This window comes from Moschus berezovskii, chromosome 20 (genome assembly GCF_049115385.1).
Source record: "Moschus berezovskii isolate FMDL1 chromosome 20, NW_MosBer_1.0, whole genome shotgun sequence".
In the NCBI taxonomy this organism is placed as follows: domain Eukaryota; kingdom Metazoa; phylum Chordata; class Mammalia; order Artiodactyla; family Moschidae; genus Moschus; species Moschus berezovskii.
The window spans coordinates 48,509,976-48,531,553 of NC_142479.1; positions in this window are offsets into that span (position 1 = coordinate 48,509,976).

A 21,578-nucleotide genomic window follows, 5' to 3' on the forward strand; every position below is an offset into this window, starting at 1 on the left:
ATAAATAAAATTGAAAATAGGAAGTCATTAGAGACAGTCACGGAGAAGTCAATGGCAAGCCATTCCAGTACTCTTGCCTAGAAAATCCCATGGATGGAGGAGCCTGGTAGGCTGCAGTCCATGGGGTCGCTAAGGGTCGGACACGACTGACCGACTTCACTTTCACTTTTCACTTTCACACATTGGAGAAGGAAATGGCAACCCACTCCAGTGTTCTTGCCTGGAGAATCCCAGGGACAGGGGAGCCTGGTGGGCTGCCGTCTATGTGGTCACACAGAGTCGGATACGACTGAAGTGACTTAGCAGCAGCAGCAGCAGAGACAGTCAACAAAACCAAAAGCTGGTTCTTTGAAAAGATCAATAAAACCAATCGGCATCTAGCCAGGCTAACTAAGAAAAAAGAGAGACACATAAATTACTAATATCAGAATTGAAAAAGAATATCACTACAGACTCCATGTACATTAAAATGATAAAGAAATATGATGGACAACTCTATGCGAACAAATTTGATAACTTCAGTGAGGTGGACCAATTCCTTGAAAGACACTTCTGCCAAAATTCACACAAGGAAAAATAGGCTGTTTGAATAGTCCTATCTCTATTAAAGAAGTTGAGTCAATAATTAAAAATCTTCCCAAAGAAAGAGCATCAGGTCCAATGGGCTCACTGGTGAATTTTACCAAGAATTTAAGGGAAAAATTATATCCATTTTCTATAATCTCTTCCCAAAGGTAGGACCAGAAGAAACACTTTTTATCTCATTCTATGAGAACAACATTACCCTAAGAGCAAAACCAGACAAAAACATTATAGGAAAACTACATATCAATATCTTTCATAAACATGGATGCAAAAATCCTCAGCAAAAGATCAGCGAATCAAATCTAACAATGTATAAAAATCATTGTGTACCATGACCAAGAGGAATTTATTCCAGGTTTGCAAAGCTTGTTCAATATTTGAAATCAAATCAATGTAATCCATCACATCAACAAGTTAAAGAACAAAAAATCATAGGATCATATCAATGTATACAGAGAAAAATTCTGACAAAATTCAACACCCATCCATGACAAATATTCTCAACAAATTAGAAAAAAAGGGGAATTCCTCCTCTTGAAAAAGCACAGCAACAAAAACTGACAGCTAACATCATGCTTAATGATAAGAAATTTGAAGCTTTCCTTCTAAAATCAGGAATGAGGCAAGGATATCCCCTCTCACCACTGTTTTTAAGCAAGAGTGGTGAAGTGGTGAAGTCTTAGCCAATGCAAAAAGACAAGAAAAAGAAGTAAAAGGTATATGGACTGATTGGGAAGGAAGAAATAAAATCTCGTTCACAGATAACATGATCGTCCATGCAGGAAATTTGAACGAATCAACCAAAAAAAAAAAATCTCCAGAAACTAATAGAAGATGATTGCAAGTTTGCAGGACACAGCATTACTAAACAGAAGTTAATCACTTTCCTACATACCAGTAATGAACAAGTTGAATTTGAAATATCTTATATATTAGCACCATAATAACTAAATAGTAAGACATAAGTCTAACAAAATATGTACCAAATCTACATGAGGAAAATGACAAAGCTCTTATGAAAGAAACCAAAGAAGAACTAAATTGTGGCTGCTGCTAAGTCGCTTCAGTCATGTCCGACTCTGTGCGACCCCATAGACGGCAGCCCACCAGGCTCCCCCGTCCCTGGGATTCTCCAGGCAAGAACACTGGAGTGGGTTGCCATTTCCTTCTCCAACGCATGAAAGTGAAAAGTGAAAGGGAAGTCATTCAGTCGTGTCCAACTCTTAGCGACCCCATGGACTACAGCCTACCAGGCTCCTCCATCCGTGGGATTTTCCAGGCAAGAGTACTGGAGTGGGGTGCCATTGCCTTCTCCAAAGAACTAAACTAATGGAGTGCTATTCCATGTTCATGGATAGGAAGACTCAATATTGATGAAGTCAGTTCTTCCCATCTTGACATGTAGATTCAAAGCAATTCTAATCAAAATCTCAGCAAATTATTTTGGGGACATCAACCATCTAATTGTCAAGTTTAGATGGAAAAACACAAGATCTAGAATTGGCAATACGATAGTGAAGGAGAAGAACATAGATGATTAACACTGTACAACTCAAAGACTGACAATAAAGCTATAGTAATGAAAACAGTGTAGTATCAGTGAAAACATAGACAATTAGATCAATGAAACAGACTAGAGTCCAGAAATAGATCCACATGTATGTAGTCAACTGATCTTTGACAAAATAATAAAGGCAATACAATGCAGCAAAGATAAACTTTTCTGCAAATGGTGCTGGAACAATTGGATATCCACATGAAATTAAGTGTTTCTAAACACAGACCTAACATCTTTCACAAAAGTTAACTAAAAATAAATCATAGACTTAAGTATAGGGTGAAAAACTCTAAAACACCTAAAAGATAACATAACATAACCTTGGATACAGTGATGACTTTTTACATCCACCAAGGGCATGATTCATGAAAGAAAGACTTGATGAGCTGGATTTCAATAAAATTAAAATTTTCTGCTATGCAAAAGATACTGTCAAGAGAGTGAGAATGCAAGCCGCAGATGGAGAGGAAAGTATTTGCAAAAGATATATTTGATAAAGGACTCTTACTCAATGTATAAAGCTTAAAACTCAACAATAAAATGACCAATCTAATTTTAAGATGGGCCAAAGATCTGAACAGCTATCTCACTAAAGAAAATATATAGATGGCCAAAGAAAGAAAAAAAAGAATAGAAAGTCTCTTAGTTTTGTCTGACTCTTTGTGACTCTATGGATGGAAGCCTGCCAGGCTCTTCTGTTCATGGAATTCTCTAGGTGAGAATACTAGAGTGGATAACCATTCCCTTCTCCAGGGGATCTTCCCAACCCAGATATTGAACCCAGATCTCCCATGTTGCAGGCGGATTCTTTATCATCTGAGCCACCAGGAAGGCCCAAGAATACTGGAGTGGGTAGTCTATCCCTTCTCCAGGGGATCTTCCCTACCCAGGAATTGAACCAGGGTCTCTTGCATTGCAGGCAGATTCTTTAACAGCTGAGCTACCAGGGAAGCCCTGGCAAAGAATCATACAAAAAGGCATTCAACATCATATGTCATTAAAGAATTGCAAATTAAAACAATGATGAGATACGACTACATATCTATTAAAATGGCCAAAATCCAAAACACTGACAGCATCAGTGAGGATGTGAAACAAGAACATTCATTGTTGGTAGGAATGAAAAATGGTATAGCTAATATACAAGACAATTTGGTGGTTTCTTCCAAATCTACACATACTCTTACCATATGATCCAGCAATTGTGCTTCTTGGCATTTACCCAAATGACTGAAAACTTATGTTTACACAAAAGCCTGAACATGAATGTTTATAGACATTTTATTCATAGTTGTCAAAAGTTGAAAGGAATCGAGATGTCCTTCAGTAGCTGAACAAACTGTGGTACATCTGAATAATGTACTACGATTTATTATTCAGTGCTAAAAAGAAATGAACTGTCACGCCATGAAAAAACATGCAAGGACCTTAAATTATATTATTAAGTGAAAAAAGTCACTCTGAAAAAGCTCATGCTGATTTCAGCTACGTAACATTCTGGAAAAGGCGAAACTATTGAATCAGTGGAAAAAAAATCAGTTGTTCCCAAAAGGAGAAAGGGAGATGGAACACAGGACATTTTTGTTTTTGGCAGTTGAATTATTTTGTAGGATACTTTTTTGCATTATCAAAACATCAGAGAAAGGTATAAGCCAAGCTTTACAAAACTCTTCCAGAGAATACAGTAAAAATAAAAACGAAACACTTCCTATCTTTTAGGATGAGGGTAGCATAATCTTGATATTAAGACCAAACTAGGATAGGATACAGAAAAGATAATTACAGAACAATTTCTGTAAATATATATATAAATCCTAAACCATATAATAGTGATCAAATAGTAATAATGCATCATGACAAATCTGAATTTATTCCAGGAATGCAAAGTTGGCTTCACATTTGAAAACCAATTATGTAATTTATCACATTAAAAATATAAAAGAATAAAGTCATATTTTAATAGATGTGGAAAAAACATTCAATAAAAATTTAACATTTATTTGTGATAAAAAATTTTACCAAACTAGGAATAAAGGAGAATTTTCTTAATGTAATAATATCAAACAGAATAGTCTACAGCAGATTTCACACTTAATGGTCGAGTATTGAAAATGATCTCCTTGAAACTGGAGCCAATTGAGGATATCTACCATAATCATTTCTATTTAATGTTGTATTTAATATTGTCCTAGCCAGGACAGTAAGGCAAGAAAAAATAAAAGATATAAGGCTGCATGCATATAACAAATATATAACAAAACCTGTAACTATTTACTGATAGCATGATTTAGATCAGAAAACTAAAAGTAATCTACAGATATGGTATTAAGAATAAATTTAGCAAGGCTGCTAGAAGCAAAGTCAATACACAAAAATCAACTGTATTTTTATAAGCTCACAATAAGCAATTAAAAATGAAAAAATCAACAATACATTTTTAAATAAAAAATAGAAATAAATCTGACAAAATATAGTCATTATTCTCCACATTAAACTGCAGAATATTACTGAGAGGAAAAGAAGACTTAAAAAATTGACATATACTGTATTGATAGATCAGTAGTAACAGTACTGTAAAGTGATCAGTTTTCCCCCAGTTGATCTATAGGTTCAATTCAGCTGCAATAAAATGTCACACACTGTTGGTAGGAATGTAAAATGGTGCAGTCTCTTTGGTAGTTGGTAGTTCCTCCAAAGGATTGCAATAGTGTTACCATGTGACCTGCCAATTCTAATACTAGGTATATATGCAAAGGAAATGAAACCACGTCCACGCAAAAATTTGCACATGAATGTTCACGATGGCACTAGTCATGATAGCCCAAATATTGAAATAACCCAATAACCATTAGCTCATAAATGGATAAATAAAATGTATTTTCATCCATAAAAAGAAATAGCATTCATCCGTAAAAGAGAATGAAGTACCAATATGTGCTATGACATGGATGAACTTTGCAAACATTATGCCAGATGGAGGAAGCAAGTCACAAAAGACAACCTATTTCACATTTATGTGAACTATCAGAATAGGCCAGTCTATATATAAAGACAGAAAGTGGAATTAATGATTTTCTAAGGTTGGCAGTGGGAAGTTGGGGGAAGAATGACTGCTAATGGGCATAGGGTTTTACTTAGAGGGCAATGAAAATGTTCTAAGATTGACTGTGGTGAGTGTTACACAACTCTCTGAATATACTAAGGTCCATTGAATTATCCACTTATTTGTGGGTGATTTGTATGGTATGTGACTCAGTTAAAAATTCCTGAACTTTTCTGTTTTTGGTGGAAATTGACATGACTCTAAAAATTATATGGAAATGCAAAAGGCTAAAAACAATAGTGTTAGTCACTCAGTTGTGTCCGACTCTTTGCAACCCCCATGGACTGTAGCCCACCAGGCTCCTCTGTCCATGGAATTCTCCAGGCAAGAATACTAGAGTGGGTTGCCATTTCCTTCTCCACAGAATCTTCCTGACCCAGAGATCAAACTAAGGTCTCCGGCATTGGAAGTGAATTTCAGAGCCACCAGGAAATCTAGGAATAACAAAGCTGATCTTAAAGATAATAAAGAAGTACAAAAGTTGAAAAACTAGTATTAGTAAGACATATTAAAGTTATAATAATTAAAGCGCTTAGTATTGGCAAACTTGTAGACAAATAGACCAATGGAACACAATGAAGAGTTTAGAAACAGATTCACATCTATATAGCCCAATGGTATAATGTGGTAGCCAATAAATTTAATTGGGAAATTTTTACCCCTGTGGGGAAAAAAATGAACTTTGACTCCTACCTCACTAATATAAAAACTAGTCCTAGATAGATCATTAATCCAAATGTAAAGGACAATAGAAATATGCCTTCAAAATTCTAAAGGAAAGTCATTTGTCACCTAGCATTCTATACCCTGCAAAATTATCAGTCAAGTATGAGGATAAATTAAACATATTTTCAATATTCAAAGTTTCAGAAATTGTATCCATTTTGCACACCTTTTCAAGAACTTACTGGAGGATATGCTCCAAGAAACAAGAGAATAAAACAAGAAAGAGGAAGACAAGGGCTTTAGGAAATGAGGGAATTAGATGTAGGAAAGAAACAAAGTGTTCTGACAAAATGTGGTCCCTGGAGAAGTGAATGGCAAATCACTTCAGCATGCTTGCCTTGAGAACCTCATGAACAGGATGGAAAAGCGAAAAGATATGAACACCCCCGCCCCCAGGTCAGTAGGTGGCCAATACACACTTGAAGGAGAGTGGAGACAGCTCCAGGAGGATTGAAGAGGCTGAGCCAAAGCAGAAACATGCCCAGTTGTGGGTATGTCTGGTGGTGAAAGTAAAGTGTGATACTGTAAAGAACAATGTTGCATAGGAATCTGGAATGTTAGGTCCCTGAATCAAAGTAAATTGAAAGTAGTCAAACAGGAGATGGCAAGAGTAAGCATCAACAATTGAGGAGTCAGTGAACTACAATGGACAGGAATGGGCAAATTTAATTCAGATGACCATTATATCTACTACTGTGGACAAAAATCCCTTAGAAGAAATGGAGTAGCCCTCATAGTCAACAACAAAGTCTGAAATGCAGTACTTGGGTACAATCTCAAAAATTACAGAATGATTTCTGTTCATTTTCAAGGCAAACCATTCAGTATCACAGTAATCCAAGTCCATGCCCCAACCACTAAGGCTAAAGAAGCTGAAGTTGAACAGCTCTATGAAGACCTACAAGACCTTCTAGAACTAACACCCCCAAAAGATGTCCTTTTCATCACAGGCGACTGGAATGCAAAATTAAGAAGTCAAGAAATGCCTGGAGTAACAGGCAAGTTTGGCCTTGGAGTACAAAATGAAGCAGAACAACGGCTAACAGAGTTTTGCCAAGAGAATGCGCTGGTCATAGCAAACGCCCTCTTCCAACAACACAAGAGATGACTCCACACATGGACATCACCAGGTGATCAATACCAGTATCAGATTGATTGTATTTTTTGCAGCCGAAGATGGAGAAGCTCTATATAGCAAAAAAAAAAAAAAACCCGGCAGCTGACTGTGGCTCAGATTATCAACTCCTTATTGCAAAATTCAGACTTAAATGGAAGTACTTAGGAAAAACAACTAGGCCATTCAGGTATGACCTAAGTCAAATCCCTTATGATTATACAGTAGAAGTGACAGATTCAAGGGATTGATCTGATAGACAGAGTGCCTGAAGAACTATGGATGGAAGTTCTTAACATTGTACAGGAGGCAGTGATCAAAAGCATCCCCAAGAAAAAGAAATCAAAAAGTAAAATGGTTGTTTGAGGAAGACTTACAAAAAGCTGAGAAAAAAAGAGAAGCAAAAGGCAAAGGAGAAAAAGAAATATATATCCATCTGAACACAGGGTTCCAGAGAATAGCAAGGAGAGATAAGAAAACCTTCTTAAGTGAACAATGCAAAGAAATAGAGGAAAACAATAGAATGGGAAAGACTAGAGATTTCTTCAAGAAAATTGGAGATATCAAGGGAATATTTCATTCAATAGGGCACAATAAAGGACAGAAATGGTAAGGATCTAATAGAAGCAGAAGAGATTAAGAAGAGGTGGCAAGAATACACTGAAGATCTATATAAGAAAGGTCTTAATGACTGGATAACCACGATGGTGTGGTCACTCACACAGAGCCAGACATCCTGGAGTGCGAAGTCAAGTAGGTTTTAGGAAGCATCACTACAAACAAAGCTAGTGGAAGTGATGGAATTCCAGCTGAGCTATTTCAAATCCTAAAAGATGATGCTGTTAAAGTGCCGCACTCAACATGCCAGCAATTTTGGAAAACTCATCAGTGGCCACAGGACTGGAAAAGGTCAGTTTCCACTCCAATCACAAAGAAGAGCAATGCCAAAGAATGTTCAAACTACCACACAATCGCACTTATTTCACATGCCAGCAAAGTAATACTCAAAATGCTTCAAGCTAGACTTCAACAGTATGTGAACTGAGAATTTCTACATGTACAAACTGGATTTAGAAAATGCAGCGGAACCAGCGATCAAATTGCCAACATCCATAGGATCATAGAAAAAGCAAGAAAATTCCAGAAAAACACCTACTTCTGCTTCATTGACTACGCTAAAACCTTTCACTGTGTAGTTCCCAACAAACTGTGGAAAATTCTGAAAGAGATGGGAATAACAGATCACCTCACCTGCCTCCTGAAAAATCTGTATGCAGGTCAAGAAGCAACAGTTAGAACCAGACATGAAACAACGGACTGATTCAAAATTGGGAAAGGGGTTTATCAAGGCTATATATCATCACCCTGCTTATTTAACTTATATGCAGAGTACATCACGTGAAATGCCAGGACAGATGAAGCACAAGCTGGAATCTAGCTTGCCGGAAGAAATATCAATAACCTTAGATATACAGATGACACCACCCTTATGGCAGAAAGCGAAGAGGAACTAAAGAGCCTCTTGATGAAGGTGAAAGAGGAGAGTGAAAAAGCTGGCTTAAAACTCAACATTCAAAAAACTAAGATCATGGCATCCGGTCCCATCACTTTATTACAAATAGATGGGGAAACAATGACAGACTTTCTTTTCTTGGGCTCCAAAGTCACTGTGGATGGTGAAATTAAAAGACACTTGCTCCTTGGAAGAAAAGCTATGACAAACCTAGACAGTGTATTAAAAGCAGAGACATCACTTTGCCAACAAAGGGCCGTATAATCAAAGCTATGGTTTTTCCAGTAGTCATATGTGGATGTGAGAGTTGGACAATAAAAAAGGCCGCACGCTGAAAAACTGATGCCTTCGAACTGTGGTGCTGGAGAAGACTCCTGAGAGTCCCTTGGACATCAAGGAGATCAAACCAGCCAATTCTAAAGGAAAACAATCCTGAATATTCATTGGAAGGACTGATGCTGAAACTGAAGCTCCAATACTTTGGCCACCTGATGCAAAGAGTTGACTCATTGGAAAAGATCCTGATCCTGGGAAAGATTGAAGGCAGGAGCAGAAGGGTATGCCAGAGGATGAGATGGTTGGATGGCATCACCGACTTAATGGACATGAGTCTGAGCAAGCTCTGGGAGTTGGTGAAGGACAAGGAACCCTGCAGTCCATGGGGTCGCAGAGAGTCAGACACAGCTGAGCGACTGAACGATGATGAAGGTGGATGGTGAAAGGAGATTCCAGCATAAGAGCTATTCACTGGGGCTAGAGCACAATTACTCAGGGTTAGGGTGGGTGAAAGGTCTGCAGAAGATATTGCATCAAGAAGCAGAAACTGACATAATATCTGATGTGCCTGATTGTCTTGACAGGGAATTTGGACAATGGATTGAAATAGTGATCATTACCTAGAAAAGTAAATGAGCCTCAGCAACAATAAAATAAGATTAACTCCAGGAGAACAAAAAGAAAAGATCATCGTACATTACACACCTCAGACACCAATAACAAGTACACAATCATAGCAGGGTAAACACTGAGCTGAAATTAACATTTAACCTACTGAGAAATTAGTGGGACTGAAAGTGTGACAGAATGATAGAGGTGAGGAGTTGAAAAACATTCAATCCTCATCTTCCACATGGGGAAGTCAAAAGAGAATACCCAAAACTGAAAAATCAAAAACTGGCAACAAAATCTGTTATTTAGAGATATGGAGAATCTCTCAAAAATATCAGCTGATTGAGTTGAAAATCACTGGCTCTGGGGTGCAGGAAATTAAATATGAGAGGTACAGGACTGCTGCTTTTCTTTACACACCTTGTAAATTTTTTGCCTCTTAAATCATGTACATAGGCATCTTTGTTAAAATTTAAAACTGCATCTAAAAAACTCTATGTGAACAGCAAAAGAAAAAGAAATCTTCTAGAAGAAAACAATGGAGAATAATGAAAGAAAATAAGTTCGTGACCTTGAAATTAGGCAAAGAATTTTTATTTGTATTTTTGGTTGTGCTGGATCTTTATTGCTGCACAGGCTTTCTCTACTTGTGGCAAGCAGGGGCTACTCTTCCTTGTGGTGCACAGGCTTCTCTTTACAATGGCTTCTCTTGTTGCAGAGCACAGGCTCTAGGTGCACGGGCTCAGCAGTTGCAGCTCATGGGCTCCAGAGCATGGGCTTGGTGACTGTGACAGGCTTAGTTGCTCCACTGCATGTCAAATCTTCCTGTCCAGGGATCAAACCTGTGTCCTCTGCATTGGCAGGCGATTCCTATCCCCAGTACCACCGGGGAAGTCCCTGGGCAAAGAATTCTTAAACAACACCCTCACATAACTAGCCATAGGAAAAGATTAATAAATTGCACTTCAGTAAAATTAAGGACTTTACTTATCAAAAGATAGCACTGAGTGAAAAGGCAAGCCACAGAGGGAAAAATATCTTCAATGAATGTACCTGACTGAGGTCTTATATCCAGAATATATTAAAATTATCCTACAAAATAAGAGAAAAAGACAATCCAATTTTTAAAATATGTATAAACACTTCCCATGCTTTTCATAAAAGAAACTATACAAATATAAAATAAGTGCATGAAAAGGTATTCAACATAGTTAGAGAAATTTAAATGAATACCACAATGATATAACACTACACATTCACCAGAATGACTAAAATTAAAAAGACTGACAATACTAAGTGTTGCAATGATGTGGCCACTGGAACTCTTATACTGTAAATCTGTATGATCACTTACTAGTAAAGCTAAACATATGCACTCCCTATAATCTATCTAACTTGAGTTCCACTCTTGAGTACATATTCAACAGAAGTGTACATATACATGCATCGAAAGGGCATTGTAAGAGCTCCGACTTGTAGAATCTGGACTATTTGAACACCAAACTAGGTAATAACTTCATACTGATTATAAAGAAAGAAAGACAAAGTTTTTCCATTCAGTAGAATGACAAAAGGAATGATAGAATTAGTTCATCAACATTTGGCAACTATCATAATATGAGATATTTCATCTAAGCAATATCGATGGATGCTAAAATTAGTAGGCCCAAGTTGCAAGAAGGATAGGACTTTACACAGTACTTTACAAAGTACCTTCCATCAAAAACATTAATTACAATGGGAAAACAAGTACCTTTACAGTAGATAAATGTGGTAGACACTATCTTCATTAAAAGATCAAAATTAACAAAATCGGTAATGGGACAAATAGAAATTGTGCATCACCTGATATGATACAGCGAGAATATAGCATCTCTTCTGTAATTTTCCTGCCCAAAATGCATACCTTGAATTTAATCATGAGAAAACATCAGACAAACCCAAACTGAGAGATACTCTACAAAATCACTGGCCCATACACTTCAAAATTTACAAAGTCAAGATCGCCAATGAAGGACTATTTTCAACATGGTCTCCTTCCAAATTGAAAGAGACTAATGAGGCAGAAAGTGAAGAGGAACTCAAAAGCCTCTTGATGAAAGTGAAAGAGGAGAGTGAAAAGTTTGGCCTGAAGCTCAACATTCAGAAAACGAAGATCATGGCATCCGGTCCCATCACTTCATGGCAAATAGATGGGGAAACAATGGAAATAGTGCCAGACTTTACTTTTTTTGGGCTCCAAAATAACTGCAGATGCTGACTGCAGCCAGGAAATTAAAAGACGCTTACTCCTTGGAAGGAAAGTTAGATAGCATATTAAAAAGCAGAGACATTACTTTGCCAACCAAGGTCCGTCTAGTCAAGGCTTATGGTTTTTCCCGTGGTCATTTATGGATGTGAGAGTTGGACTGTGAAGAAAGTTGATCGTTGAAGAATTGATGCTTTTGAACTGTGGTGCTGGAGAAGACTCTTGAGAGTCCCTTGGACTGCAAGGAGATCCAACCAGTCCATTCTAAAGGAGATCAGTCCTGGGTGTTCATTGGAAGGACTGATGCTAAAGCTGAAACTCTAATACTTTGGCCACCTCATGTGACGAGTTGACTCACTGGAAAAGAGTCTGATGCTGGGAGGGATTGGGGGTGGGAGGAGAAGGGGACGACAGAGAATGAGATGACTGGATGGCATCACCGACTCGATGGACATGAGTTTGAGTGAACTCCGTGAGTTGGTGATGGACAGGGAGGCCTGGCGTGCTGTGATTCATGGGGTCGCGGAGAGTCGGACACGACTGAGCGACTGAACTGAACTGAACTGAAAGAGGCACGGCAACACTTGACACTAAGCCAGGTTTTTTTGCTACAACTAACTATATTAGAAGAAATGGTGAAACATGAATGAATTATAGTAATACATCTGCAGTTTTTATGGTTCCTTTGTGATGATTTAGGAGAATGTCATTGTAGGATTTAAACTAAAGTTTTCATGGATGGTGGGCACATCGTGTCAGCAACTTACCCTCAAATGCTTCGGGAATAGAAAAGTTCTTTGCACTATTCTTGGAACTTTTCTGTAAATTTGAAATGATTTCCAAGTAAGAAGAAAAAATGGTGACAAAAAAACTTATCGATATTATGTGTATGGAAAGAGTACGTGTGGGTCTATGTGCTACCAGCTAAGGGGTGGAATTTTTGGACATCCATTGTTTCTGCCTTCCCTAGCATTCATTTCTCCTCCTTCCAGAAACAGCATCCAGATTTTATTTTCGGGAACTGCCCCTTCCCAACTCTTGGTTTATGTGTCACTGGTGTGGGCATGTGCCCAGGTCAACAAGCACATTTCATCTTCTTGGCCACAGTCGTTACTTTAGGGAAAGACTCAAGTTAGTTTAATATGGGTCAACACTGTGATTTTTTTTTTTCTGAAACGATTGTGAAAGACGTTCTGTTTTTCTCTTAGGGTTGCCTAGCTTTTAGAAAATAAACCTGGAACTGCCTGAGACTCTACTACATGGAGCCAGACTGTCCAGAGGGGGGAAAATCCATTTCAAAGAAAAGCAAAAGTAAGAGACAGAGAAACTGAGTCTTTTTAATAACATTTGAGCCCCCAGATCCAGCTGTACTTTGGCTTTTTGGTTAAATAACCCAAATATATTTAATATTCTGCATAAGCCACTTTGAGTTAGGTTGTTGGCACTTGCAACTGAAAGATTCATGACTAATGTTAGGAAATTCCTAATTCAGCTGGATGGGAGTTTGTGGGTGGGAGAGGGGAAGAGAGTTGGAGCTGACAGTCAGACATGGCAGGGCCTCTGGGTGTCAGGATTCAGAAGAAATCTTGGTGCCCTCAAGGAAACTTGAAGATACTTTTGGAAAAGTGGTGAGAGCAGGGGGCATGGACACAATGACCAAGCAGTAGTCACTAGGCTTATCCCCAGTCAACACCACCTCATAAAAGCTTGCTCCCCACTCAGAGCCCAGTAGTCACACCCTTGGCACAGCCCTAACCAGAAACATCTGTAGGCCCCGAAACGCCTGTATCCCAACTTCCGATGCCATGGTCACTGTGCTTTGCATTTCTTCACACTGCCTCTGTTTATAAAGCACCCTGCCTCCAGTTTGTGCAACTGAGCATCAGGACTATTCTATGACATAGGCAGGACTGAGATTATTCCCATTTCACCGATATGGAAAGTAAGGCTCAGAAAGGGAAAGCAACCCTCCCAAAGTCACACTGTTCAGTGGCAGATCCACTAGGGGACAGGGTCCCTCTCTCCAAGTCCAGAGCTCTCTGAGCTCTGAAATTTCTGAGAAGGGCCTGAGGGATTGGAGGGTGTGGTGGAAGACAGAACCTCTCCCTTTGGATTTTGGGACTGCCTTTGAGTGAATGAAGAGGTGGTCAGGCTTTCAGGGGTTCATGAGTGCTCAGGAGAGGAGAGTGGGATGGGAAGTCTGTCAGGGGTCAGGATGCTGGTTTGGACAGGGTAGGGGAGCTTCACAGAGGATGTTCAATCCCCAGGGAAGATCCAAGGACAGCCTGATGTCATGCTTTGGATAGGGCTCTGGGGACTCAGGAATAGAGGGCTCCTCCCACACGTAAGGAGTTTACTGTTGAGTGGAAGAGCCTTACATAGAAAACAGTAAACTAACATGAATACAGTTAATAGTAATCACATGAATACCTAATATTCCTTATCCAGATACAGCTTCAAAGTCTCACACAAAAAAATCTGTCATCAGCCCCATTTTAGAACTGAGGAAACTGAAGCACGCAGAAGGAAAGTGAGTTGCCCAGAGTCACACGGCTGGGAAAAGGAGCAGTTAGGGTTTGAACTGCAAGGCTGAGCCCAGAGCTCCTCTTCCTCTCAGCATGTTCACTGAGCACTCACTCTGGGCCAGGCCCTGTGCTGGGGGCCAGGGCGAAGATGACAGGACAGGGCACCCTTGCAAGGTGGGATGGGAGAGGGCGACCAGCCAGGCTGGGCTTGGGCTCTGGTCAGGGAAGTGTGGGTCCTCTGGGGGAACCCTGATGGGGGCACCCGAGCCTCCCAAGGGGAGTCTTGTCAAGATGAGGAATCCTGACACAAAAGAGGGATTAGACGGAAACGGTGGGGAGGAGGACGCTCCAGACGGAAGAGGGGCGCTGGCAGCAAGACCTCCAAGTGCCTCGGCGCCCCCAAAGCCCTGTAATGGCAGCAGGGTGCCCGCGGCTCCAGTAGGGGTCGGGGAGGGGGGCGACTCGGAGGGCGGCGGGCACGGGTTTCAGAAATGTGCTCGAGAGAAAGGGGGCCCGGGGTCCGGCAGGGAAAGTCCCGGATTATAGAGGTTCCGAGGAAAATAAGTCTGTGGAAGTGACAGAGGACAGTGATCGGCCAGGAGGGGCGCAAGTGGCAGAGGGGTGTGTGTCTGAGCGGCCGGAGACATCCACGCAGGACGGTCACACTCTGGAAGGGTTGGGGGCGGGGGCGGGAGCTGGGGCGGGGCTGGCTGGGCTGGATTCGAGCGGAGCCCGACCCACCGGCCGGGGTCCCAGGAAGGCGGCCGGGGCGCTCGGGTCCTGCCCAGGCGAGGGGGTACTGCGCCGGGGGCAGAGCCAGGTGGAAGGAGCCGGCACGGTGTGGAAGGCCACTCTGGCCTCTAGGGGAAGCAGCTGGACGTGGCAGGGAGAAGACTAGAGAGGGAGGCTCTGCAGAGCTGGCGAGGCAGGCGAAGCTCAGCAGCTCCGATGCGGGCTGTGGCCAGAGAGGTTTTAGAGCGGGGTGAACTCCGAGCCCAATGCAATGGGGGGTTAAAATTCCTGGGGCTGTCGGATTTTAGTTTGAAGCCGATGTTGCCACTTCCTAGCAATGCATCAGAGGGCAAATTACAGCAGCTCTTCCAAGCTCAATTTTCTCGTCTGTACAGTGCAGCTAATACGTGTCATATGGTGTGTTTCACCTGGCCCCTGTGAAGGCTGAGGCAATGTGAGGGTAAGGGCCTGGTATTCACTAAGTCCCAAGTAAACTGTAACCCTTATTATTCTGTAGTTTAGGTTATTTGGCAGACATTTAATTGTTCAGGAAAGAGCCTTTCTGGGGACATAAAAAGACTTGGGTTCTGGTCCCAGCCCCTCCCTCACAAGCCGGCGGCTTTGGAGAGAAATTCCCTGGGCTTCTAGGTCCTGTCCCTACACTGGGAACAGGAATACCTCCCACACCGGACTTAGGGTGGAGCCGACGGAACAGAGCGTGAGCAGGAGCTTGTGACCCACTGGGAGAGGCTGTGCTGGAGGGTCAGGCCAGCTGGCACACGGGCCTGCACTGGACAGGCAGGGCTGCCAGATTTTAGCCTCCCGCCCCCCACCATGGATTCCCTTTAGGGATTTCTTTATCTGCTGTGGAATGCAGCCATGTTAGGCAGTAGGGGAAAATGTTTCTCACACACTTAGTATCAGCGAACCCTTAATGGGTGTTGAGCTCATACACCAACCACCAAGTTTAAGCAAATTTTAAAAGTACACTGTATTTCTGAAATAATAAAAAATGTAGCTTTGCAAAAGTAATGTGAAGGACAGATGTTTCATATCAGTGAGACATGATACTGTCTGAAAACTTCCACCAGTGTCTCTATGCTCTGTGTGACAATAAGGAGCCATGAGTTTTCACATCCTGTCAATTTCTTTTCTTACTCCTTATTTGCACTAAATTAGAAAATCCTAAACCACAATTATAGGTCATTAGAAATGGCAGCAAATGTTTGGTGGATGTCAGATGGTTGTGGATTCAGACCAAACAAAAATCCAGAAATCACAGAGCTGTTTCTTTCTGAAGAAGAAACCAGGTCAAGCTTCCAAACATTAGAAGACTGACTGTTTCACCTTGAAAAAGAGATTGACAAATGGAGCCACGATCCTCTCTTTGGTTGGATTTGACTCTGGAAGGAATTCTTTAAGTTCTGATGTAATATTTAGATGTGGTTTTTAAATAACTTTAATAATATGTCACCAATTATTTTCTCCTGCTCAGAAGCAAAAATCACCATGTTCAGAAAGAATTAAACTGTCATAATGGAGCAGGCACACTGCAGTTTGGCTTTAAAAAATTGTTAACTTGATACTCATCAGTAAATATAATAATTTGGTGATGTCTGGGCAGTACAGAGGTTGAACATAGTGCCATCTGAGCAGAATACTTAAGATCGTAGAAGTGGTCTTGAGTGGCATTATTAGTGATATAAAAAATGGTTTTATCTCATTCTTTTCAAAACTCCTCCTGGGAACTTTTTCCTTCCACAGCTAGACTATATCAGGGTGGTAGAAAAGTGGGCTCTTGAACTTGCCATCCTTGTGTTTGCATAGGGTGCTGAGAAGTATTCACAGTGAATGAGACTGGATCATAGCCACAATTTTCAGTATTTCCCTCAATTCTATATTGGGTAGAACAGAGACCCAGAATAAGAGTAACTTCAACAAGACAGCAATTTATTTCTTTTCCATCTAAAAGTCCAGAGACAAGTGGTCCAGTGCTAGGAAGGTGGTTCTTCTGCATTTGCTCGTCCAGAAACCCAGGCTCTTTCTGTCTTGCCATTCTGCCACACTTAAGTCTTGCCCTCATTCACATGCTCGAAGCTGGCTCACCATGACGTGAGATTCCAGACAGTAGTTGGAGGAAAGTGGGTGGAAAGGCAAGTCCCTATAAGCACCTGAAAGTCATACTTCAGCTCATACCCTTTTGGCTAGAACATTGTGAAATGACCACATCTGGCTGAAAGGTAGGATGGGAAATATAGTTTTTATAATGCATGGTTATGGAGCCAGCTAAAATTTGGGAATACAATTACTATGAGAGAGAAGGGGGAAGCGATACTGGGGGGCAATAGCTGGCATTGCAAAAATCCTGGCGAGAGTTCAGAAAATAGATAGGACTTGGCTTTCAGGCACAAGTTCTTTCATCCTTGGAGGAGTGCCCCTCCTGGTGCTCCCTCAGGAGTAGTTGCCAAGCAGAGCTGTCAGTGTTTATTGTGATTCACAGGACAGTCACTTCAGCAAGGAATCTTTTTTCCTGATGTTTTAAGTGATAAAATTAAAAGTTATCAAATGCTTTCCTCTGATACATCAATATGAACTACACATATGCTAAATGTGCTTGGACTCTGCACATCATCGACTTTTACTAACTTCACACACTAGTCACAGCTCTTTTGAAAAGAGAGATGAGATATAACAGTTTCTTCAAGTCATTGATTACGCCACTTGAGACCAGTTCTGAGATCTCAAGCAGCTTGCTCAGATGCCAAAATGTTCACTACCTGTGATAGTCCAAACCTAAACTTAAAAGAGCAAAAATTAACAATTTTAATGAAGGGTATAACATAGCACGGAGAAGGCAATGGCAAGCCACTCCAGTACTCTTGCCTAGAAAATCCCATGGATGGAGGAGCCTGGTAGGCTGCAGTCCGTGGGGTCGCTAAGGGTCGGACACGACTGAGCGACTTCACTTTCACTTTTCACTTTCACACATTGGAGAAGGAAATGGCAACCCACTCCAGTGTTCTTGCCTGGAGAATCCCAGGGACGGGGGACCCTGGTGGGCTTCTGTCTGTGGGGTCGCACAGAGTCGGACACGACTGGAGTGACTTAGCAGCAGCAGCATAACATAGCAGGGTTTATTAAAACCAAACTATTTTCTCATAATGCATACCATTGATACTGTGTGATGCCCAACACTGCTATTTGTTGGAGGAAGTTTGTCAAAAGCTGGTTCTGAAGTGCTGTCTGAGAAAAATGTGTCGTAATAACACTGCTGTTTTACAAGCTTCTTGATAGTGTTACTTGTATCTGTGTTTTACTAAGAGGAATGCAATTTTAAATGCTGCCTACGTAGTTTTGTTTTTCTTCCTGCCTTTAGTGGGGAAAAAAAAAGCTATCAATTTTGTCCTGGAAAGCTTGTTTTACACTTGTTCTAGAAAAAAAAGAAGAAGAAAATGGCTCTAATGGTTTACCAGAAAGGTCACGGTGCTTTGTTTGAAAATGATGTGAAAGGCTTGATGGCTTTATGCCACTATTTGACAAAGTTTCATAACACACAGCACGCTGGGGATTAGGATGGGACAGATAGCCAATCCAGTGAAGTCCAGTGTCAGTATTCAATATCATACTCACTATTTACACTTTTCTTTCTTAGCTGCTTGTGTGAAATCATCATACATGTCCAAGTTCTTACAGATTTACATTTTTTTAGAACCAGAATCTGGTTCACTATTTACTTTTATAACACTGTTCTCAGCTGTAGTATTCGGGTTATTATTTTCATCACTGCTCTTCAGCTTTAATAAACCACTTTTGAATCATTGACTTCTCTTTTTCTTTTCTTTTTATTTTCTCTTTTTATCCCCTTTCCTTTTTATTTTTTAAACTATGAAAATATGAACACATTTTTAGGAGACTTGGAAAATAGAGAACAAAGTTCACTGTAGTTCCACTGAACCATTGACTTCTTATTTGAGTTGAGGACACTATACATCACAAATTCATAACCAAAAACCCATAAATGATCCTAAAAATATATCACCTGAGACAAACTGCCAAGATTGATCAACCAAATTCAAACCTTATATCATGCACAATGCTGCAGAATGTGACAGTTAAGAACATAATGGGATTGCAGTGAAAAATCTTAATCAATTTTGCATTTCAAATTTATGAGTAAAATAATTCCATCCTTTCTTCCTTGGGAACCTCCAACACCTATGAACAACTGATAAAGGAAAGCCAGGTTATATCCTCAAGGAACCCCAATTGTGAGGGAGAAACATGGTCCCTGTCGTCAGGGAACCATAAGTCTGAACAAGGAGATATACATCAGATACACTCTGATGGGAGGGACAGCTTGCTGCCCCAGGATGAAGGGGGAGGCAGGTCGCCTCTCTGACATGCAGATACGATATCAAGACTGGTCTTTGGACAGGAAGAGCCTGGGAGGAAGGCTTGAGGAGAAGACTACTGTGGCGTTTTTCAGAGAGAAGGCCAGTAGGAAGAATCCTGGGACAGAACTGATGTGTCCCCCAGAAGTGGGCCCAGCTCAGACCAGGATGTCCACTCTGATGGTGGGTGCCCAAGTCCCCCACCCATTGTCTCCACGGTGCCTGATAGAAGCTGATGAGCAGTGAAGGGCCAGGGAAAGACAGGAGACAGGAGGCTACAGAGGGACAGATGTGGAGAAAATCAGGCAGAGATGCCAGGAGAAGATCCGAGCTACAGCGCACAGAGTAGATGGAAGCAGAAGACCAAAATGGAGCAGAAACAGAGCGATGGCCCGACCCTCAGCCCTGTCCCTGCGCTCAACCCAGCCTCTCCCCCCACACCCCTTCTGGCCTACTCCATTGGCGCCTCCGTACCTTTGAGCTCCCATCCAGGCTTTGGCACCACCTCCATATTTTCCCTCACAAGATGTCAGATGCAAACCAGAGCCAAGATCCACATGTCCTAGCTCACTGGGGAGGGTGCTCTTTGGGAAGAAAGGAGAGTGAGAGGTTCATAGCCCCCATCACACAGTACTGGGCAGGGGCAGGCGGGGGGGTGATAAAAAAGAAAGCCTGATTCGGCTGTTGGAGCACGTGGGTTCCCTCTCAGCTCTAGGAGGGGATTTGGGGCGATGCCTTGATCCTTCTGGGTCTCAGCTCTCCCATCTGTGAAACAGAGATATTAAGACTAACCTCCCAGAGCTGCCTTGAGTATTAGATCGGATGACCCCTGCAGTGCGGTCACCTCTCAACAGCTCTCTGGCAGAGGGAGGGAGATGGCACTGATAGGGTACACTCCAGCTGTGACAGTCCAGTGGTCCACTTCCAGCCATGGGATGCTATGATCTTTAGTCTACATGTACACAGATGGGGTGTGTGTGTTTGTGCAAAAAAACCAAACAAACCACTCTTCACACTGGGGAGAGCACCCCTTGGCATCCACTCTGGGTCTCTTGGACCTGTGGAGAAGAGTGGTTAAGTTTGTGAGCTCTGGAGCCAGGCTGCCTGAGTCTGAATCCCAGCTCAGCCACTTTCAAGCTTTGTGACTTCAGGCAACTGACTCTGCCTCTCCGTGCATCTCTTTCTTCTTCTGAAATTGGAGACAATAACTGCACCCACCTGGGAGGGTTCTATGAGGAGAATGCGGGTTCAAATGTGTACTGATGGCATGGCCTGGTACGGAGTAGGGCTGGGTCTGAGGGGTGTGCTCTGCCTCACAATTCCCACGCCTTTTCTGGCCAAGAGATAGCTCATCCCCTGGAACAGTCCTTTCTGAGCTCTGACCAGTCTCCCTCAGGCAGGAGTTCCTAGAAGGGTGCAGCCTGGGGCAACCCGGCCAGTGCAAGCTGCAAAAATAATCACACTTCCAGGGACGCTCCAGGACGGACAGACACTTTTGAAAGTGAATGTTAATAAAGCTCAGCTGGGGACAGGGTTGGGGTGGGGAGGGGAAGGAGACACTCTCTGCTTCGCTCCTCCTCTCCCCCCATCCTCCTTCCCACAGAACCTCAGGGCACTCAGAACAGCCGAGGGACCTGAGAGGGTGGGAGTGCTCTTTGGCAGGGTCCGAAGTCTGAGGTTCAACTCTCACATCCCACTGCTCCTTCTTGCCCTTGCCCTGCCAGTGACCTCAGGAGCAGAGAAAGTAAAGGGGTGGGAAGGCGGGGGCAGCGTGATGGGGGTGAGGGAAGAAAGCAGCTGTCCGGGAAGATGCAGGGGTCTGCAGCACCCAAGTGAACAGGGGACCAGGCGTGTGCAAAAGGGAGAATGCCCGAGTTGTGAGTGGGTGTATGTGAGAGAGAGCTCGTGAGTCAGGGGTACAGGTGAGTGCGTGTATCAGTGCCTGAGCGTCTGACTGGGAAGAGACAGAAGCAGAGACCAGCTTCACCAGCAGGGATGTTTTTGGTCCAGACTCCTATTTTACAAATTAGGAAACTGAGGCTCAGCAGTGGAAAGCCGGGAGGGGGAGAAAAAGGCCCTGAGTCACTAGGCAAGTCAGGCCCTAGACCCTGGTCTCCTGAGAGTAGGATGAGGGAAGGTGGGGGCAACAGAGTGGTTGGAGAGGAGGGAACTGCAACTTATCTAACTCCAGCCCT